This window comes from Terrapene carolina, unplaced genomic scaffold, assembly GCF_002925995.2.
Source record: "Terrapene carolina triunguis isolate 2854851 unplaced genomic scaffold, T_m_triunguis-2.0 Scaffold42, whole genome shotgun sequence".
Taxonomy (NCBI): domain Eukaryota; kingdom Metazoa; phylum Chordata; order Testudines; family Emydidae; genus Terrapene; species Terrapene triunguis.
In genome coordinates, this window is record NW_020664393.1 from 69,361,054 (window position 1) to 69,367,053 (window position 6,000).

A 6,000-nucleotide genomic window follows, 5' to 3' on the forward strand; every position below is an offset into this window, starting at 1 on the left:
CCAAAACAAATTATCTTTTTATTAATGTAACTAATAATCCCTAATACAGTAATAATCTAGAAATAAAAATCAAATACCTTTTATCCCTTATTGCAAGTTAAAGAGCATTCAGACGGCAATTGTGTACAGTTCAACTGATTCTAAGTGATTGCGCTGTTACAGATGGCCAGTCTGCAACAGATCACTGACAGCAGTTCTTAAATGTACTTTAAATTTTACATAGGTAAATTACATTAATAACAAAATCTTATGCATCTTTATTAACCCAGGCATACACATACTAACACTAATCCTACACTATACTATGCCACACTTATACTATAATTATAGCAGGCTATACTTTGTCCTTTTCACTGTGCTGTCTTATTGCTGGTGCTGCCGTCAGCTTCAGTCAGCTATCTGCTTGGCTCCATTCTCCAGCTCCATTCTCATTCCCTCTCTCTCCGCTTCTTGTCCGCTCTCCATCTTTCTCTGCTCCTCTGTTCTAACTGTCTGCCTTTTATACTATCCTGTAAACTATCAGATCTTACTGTGCATCCTTATCGCTAGTTGTTTAACACAGAGTTATGCTGCACCTGTTTGGCTTTCTGCCAATTTTTAGGGTTTTTTTCCCAGCTGAACTTTCAACCTTTTTTCCTACTTTCAGCAGTAAAGTATCCTGTGACCTGCAGCTTCTGATGGGGGAGTGATTTTTGCCTATTCAAAATGGAAGCTAGGGACACAAAATGGAATCCAGGGAATTCCTCTGGTATCAATATGATAATAGGAATGTGAGGCTGGGGTTTACCAGTCAGGGGGGCGTGTCTTGTTATTACTACCTAGCTCCAAGTGCAAAATGTTCACTAAATGGCAGGGGCCCTTTGAGATAATCTTCCTTCCCCACCCAGCAGACTATGAGATTTGATTAGTTGGGAAGAGACAGAACACCCAGATCTACCAAGTGGCCTTTTGAAGAAGAGAGAAAACAGATGAGTTTGTGAGAATGTAATGAATAGAGCCAGAAAAATGAGCAATGCAGCAGCTTCTTGATTGAAGTGTAAATATGCCACATACCTGATCACAACCCACCCTGAGGGCCCTTGTACTCAGGCTTGTTTGGGGAGAGTCTGCTGGGGTCCAGGCTGGGCCATGGGCTCCCCTGGCCTGCCCTCACTGAACCACACTTGGCTCTCCGGCTTATGGCCCTTGCTGAGGTCTCAGTGCATGTGTTAATACGTACAGGGTGCATACCATGTGCACCCTGCTGACATGCATGAACAGTTTGTTAATGCACTTTGATCTTGTCCCTTTCAAAGGGGGCGAGATCAAAGCATATTAAGGAACTGTTAATGTGCATCAAGATGTACACAGACAGTCTGCACTGTGGCTGACTAGTGTGAGGTAGATCACACCTTTTTGTCATGGCTGTGCCACCCAAGGGAGCTGCCTAGCTTGCCTGTGCCTAGAACAGCCGCTGAACATGGTGATTTGAAAGCTAACAGGTGAAGATCTCCAATATTAGCAGAACAGGCCATAGATAGAGTAGTTGGCCAACCTCTGAACTGGGAGCAGCAGGATCAGATTTTCTCCCTACCCCTGCCTCAAATATATTGAGTAGAGTAGCTCACTTCTTCTGCTATGTCGCTGCTTGTCTGGAAAACACGGCAGAAGTCACTGATGTTCTGCTCTTACAGACCAAGCCATACATTGCCTATGCCCAGGTAACGATGCCTAGGCTTGCTGAAAGACAAATCCATTCAAGAACATGCTCAAAACAACATTTAATGGTTCAGCAATAAACAATATAAAAGATTTTGATAAAGATTTCTGCTGCATGAGAGAAAGGCTTCCTCACCAAAGTGACCCACAGCTTGAGAGACAAAATGGGTCGGGTAATATATTTTGTGTGCAGTTAATGAACTGCTGTCTAGTGGATGAGACATGTTACATACAATTTGCTACTGTTTTTGCAAAATCAAAACAGTTGCAGCGTGTTTACACACAAACTAATTTAATCTGGTTGCCACCTTCTGTTTACTTATGATGGGCAATGGGAGGTACCTTTTTAGACTGGAAGTTCCCCTTGGCAGTTGCCCCAGCTGTTGTTTCGAATACACCTGGATGAGGGATGGCACCGGCTCTTTTGTGACAGTTAGCCTGAAAATTATTCACACAAACCCTTAAAAATTGTCTCCCAACATTTCATACATAGTTACCAACTGTCTCTATCCTTTAATACTTCTGCTAGTCCCTATTTACCTCATAGTCCCACGTGCAATTACACCCCAATGTTTTCCTCCTTCACAAATGTTTGATATTTTCAGTAGTCTGGCCTTTCTATTTCTGAAGCATCTTTTGGTACCTAATCCTGGGAATCTGCTATGCTATAGGCACAGGGACAAATGAATATGTATGTCCCATACCCAAAGCAATGAGGTTGGTGTGTTTCTGATATTGACATTGTGTGGCAACATCTCAAAAAGGTGTCTGCTGCCTCCAACATATGCCCTTCAAAAAGCAGAGTTTTGGGTTCTGAACCAGACACTGTCACATTTCATTAGATAGTGAATGGGGCTGGCTGGTGTGTAACCTTGTAGGATCCCTACTATTTTAAAAAGAGTAAATCTATATGGAAAAAAAATGCCCCAATCCTGTTCTCTTGCCAAGACAAAGAGATTCTCAGGGAGGAAGGTTGCCTTACTCATACTATTAGAGCAGTAAAGACTCTTTGGCCACCCATTTAGAAATTATTCCTATTCTGATATTCATAGAACATCTCTGTAACCATCTGTAAAGTAGATTTCCAGATTAAATGGACAGAATGTGATTTGACAGCAGCACTGACTCATACAGACTGAATTTTGGCAAAGAAAATATTGCTAACTGCTGAACACATATGCACTACTTGAGAAACCTGGCTGCAGTACAGACACGCAGAAAAATGCAAGCACTCATTAATGCAATGAATTTGATTGTTGTAGCATTAGAAAAACAAGAATGTAGTGGCAATAAAAATGTTACAAGACTTAAGCAAGATAATTTATTGCAACTTGTTACCCTGATGCTATGATTCATGACTAGTACTTTAATAACCCACAGCTGATTTTTTTCCCAAATGCATTTGTTTCTCCAATTTAACATGTTTTAATGTTAGTTTTCATGTAACTAGAGAATGTTGTCTATCCATCCTCCCATGAATCTACCATAGGGGCCTTACCCATTCTTGTACTGCACTACTTTAGGTGCATTTCCCCCCATACATTCTAAGCCAGTCGCTCTCAACCTTTCCAGATTACTGTACCCCTTTCAAAAGTGTGATTTGTCTTGCGTAACTCAAGTTTCACCTCACTTAAAAACTACTTGCTTACAAAATCAAACATAAAAATACAGAAGTGTCACAGCACACCATTACTGACAAATTGCATACTATTACTGTCAAAATTATATGTTTACCATATAATTAATAAAATAAACTAACTGGAATATAAATATTGTACATACATTTCAGTTTAGAGCATATAGAGCAGTCTAAACAAGTCACTGTCTGTATGAAATTTTAGTTTGTACTGACTTCACTAGTGCTTTTCATGTAGCCTGTTATAAAACTAGGCAAATATCTAGATGAGTTGATGTACTCCCTCGAAGACCTCCGTGTAACTCCAGGGGTACATGTATCCCTGATTGAGAACCACTGTTCTAGGCTATGTGATAGGAGATGGTAGCTGTTCTGCACAGCTATAGTTTAGATTGATATTTAATAGAATTATGTCAGAGGTTAAAGATAATATGCTAGAAGTTTCTATGCTTACTTTTGTTTATAATTTCTCATTCACTGTATTCCCACTCCCAACTCCTATTTCAAACCCAACACAAGTTTCCCCTCCCTTCTTTCAGCAACTCCCACCAGGGCCCTGTAATAAACTTCCTTACCAGATTCTTTCCCCTACACTTGAACAAAACCATGGTATATTTTAGGGCATGCTACTTTTTTATTTAAACTAAGCTGAAAGTTGGTGATGGATGTGGCTACATATTTAATAACTGAACTCTGCAGAAGTGTGAGTACTGTTACTGAGAAGACTTTATAGAACCTCTTATCAAGATTGTTGTCTTAATAATTCTCTCTGAAAGCACTAATTAATTATTGAATCAATAAAGGGTGAGATAAGAACCACCTTTGAAATAAACCCTTTCAGAACACTTTATGGGATGCTGCAAAAGGGAAAGTTAATGGGGGTTTTCACATTTCTGGAAAAATGTGGCAATAGCATAGAGGACACAAGATAAAAGCTGTAAGACAAAGCAGTGTACGAAGGCATAACATACATACGATGATCAGAAGTGACAAAATAAGGATCTGATTGACAGGGCAAACAGATCACTTCTGGATGTTACAACATTACTATAGAAGTACAAAAAAAAGCAACTGTTAAAAGAATGTGAAGGTTTCAAAGTCAAGCAGCCAAAAGCTTGGAAATGCCAGAATTAAGACTGCCTGTGTAATTTTAGATCTTGTCTCACTTGAAAGTTATTTCAGTTTAACTTTAGTTGTTTTGGGATAAAATGTCTTGCATTCATAAACAATTTTTTATTTTGAATTATCTGGTTCCCAATCTGCATTACAAAATCCATTTTGAAAGCAAGTTTCATAAATTTTGGAATGAGTTAGCACGCAATAAGGTAGGTGAGGATGCATCCCCATTTCAAATAAACTATTCCACTTCTAGCAGCCCTTGCATTGCAAAGAGCTATGTGGAGGTGGAGTGTGAAAAAAACAATCAGGCTCCCTGCTGGCTTTGCCTACTGGAAGGGACCCTACCCCCTGGTGACCGGGAAGGGGGTGGGAGGAAGCGCAGTAGGCCGCTGTCCAATCAGTTTGAGGGGCAGCTCCTCTTTTAACCATTGAAAGCTGGTGGGGGAGGCTTTGCTGCATACCTGGGTCAGGCTGTCTCACATATGTGCTCTCTACTCCTCCGGGATCAGTCATCTTGATGGGATGTCATCACTCCATTTAAATCTAGCTCCCAGACAGGTGCTTGCATTATAATTCCAGCTCCCAGACATACAGATCATACAGCAACCATGCCCTGTGTTTCTGCATGGTCCCATGCTGAGGTCCTGGGCCTTCTTGCCTTCTGGGGAGAGGAAATGGTCCAGTCCCCTCTTAACAGCAGTCACCAGAATGCCATGCATTTCAAGTCATGTATTTCTTCCATGCTGCCTGACTGCAGCTGTTTGACAATGGAGCTGTCTTACAAAAGCCAGATGCATGATGGGATGAAAGGAGAGGAATCATAGGAATTTATTATTTTCACCCCTAGATTCAGAGTTCCAGTAGAGATCCTACACTGTAGGGTTGCCATATTTCAGGTTCCCAAAAAGAGGATTCTGGAGGGCGGGGTTAGGGTACAGTTGGGGAAGCTAAAGGGGTACCTGCAGCAGGGGTACTCACTAGAGGTGGGGGGCAGTGTCACGCCCTGTCATGGTGGCAGGGTGGCTGGCACAAGCCCTGGGCACAGCAACAACCATCAGTCTCTGCAGGGCCCCTTCCCAGGGCTGGGAGCCAGCTGGGCAGGATCTGGCAGCTGTGGCTGCAGGGGAATGGACCAATCAGCTGCCAATGCAGGGGTGAGACCAATTAGGAAGCAGATCAATTGGGGCTCTTTCTGAGCTTCAGCCTGTGCTCTACAAAAACCCCAGATATTGCCTGTTATTTGAAAAATCCCCTTGGACAGGGGCTCAAAGAGGCAATATCCTGGAAAACCCAAATATCTGGTAGCCCTAACACAGTGCACTGTTAGAATAATAGCAGAATGCTTATAGCTTAGTGGTGAAACATTGAACCTGTGGATATCTGCATAGAATGCAGTGCTTATTTAAAAAACACCACCACCACGTGGATATAATGATGCAAAATGAAAACAGCTTAGGCTGGGACAACAAAACACTGCCGGACACTGGACAGACTGCTTTAGAAATAGTATCAGAGGGGTAGCCGTGTTAGTCTGAATCTGTAAAAAG

At 41.7% G+C, this 6,000-nt stretch overlaps 1 protein-coding gene across 1 annotated transcript in view; it reads left to right on the top strand.

Moving 5' to 3' along the window:
- GCFC2 (GC-rich sequence DNA-binding factor 2) overlaps positions 1 to 6,000 on the top strand; it is a 57,056-nt gene that overhangs the window by 963 nt on the left and 50,093 nt on the right. The gene's annotated exons all lie outside the window — the stretch shown is intronic.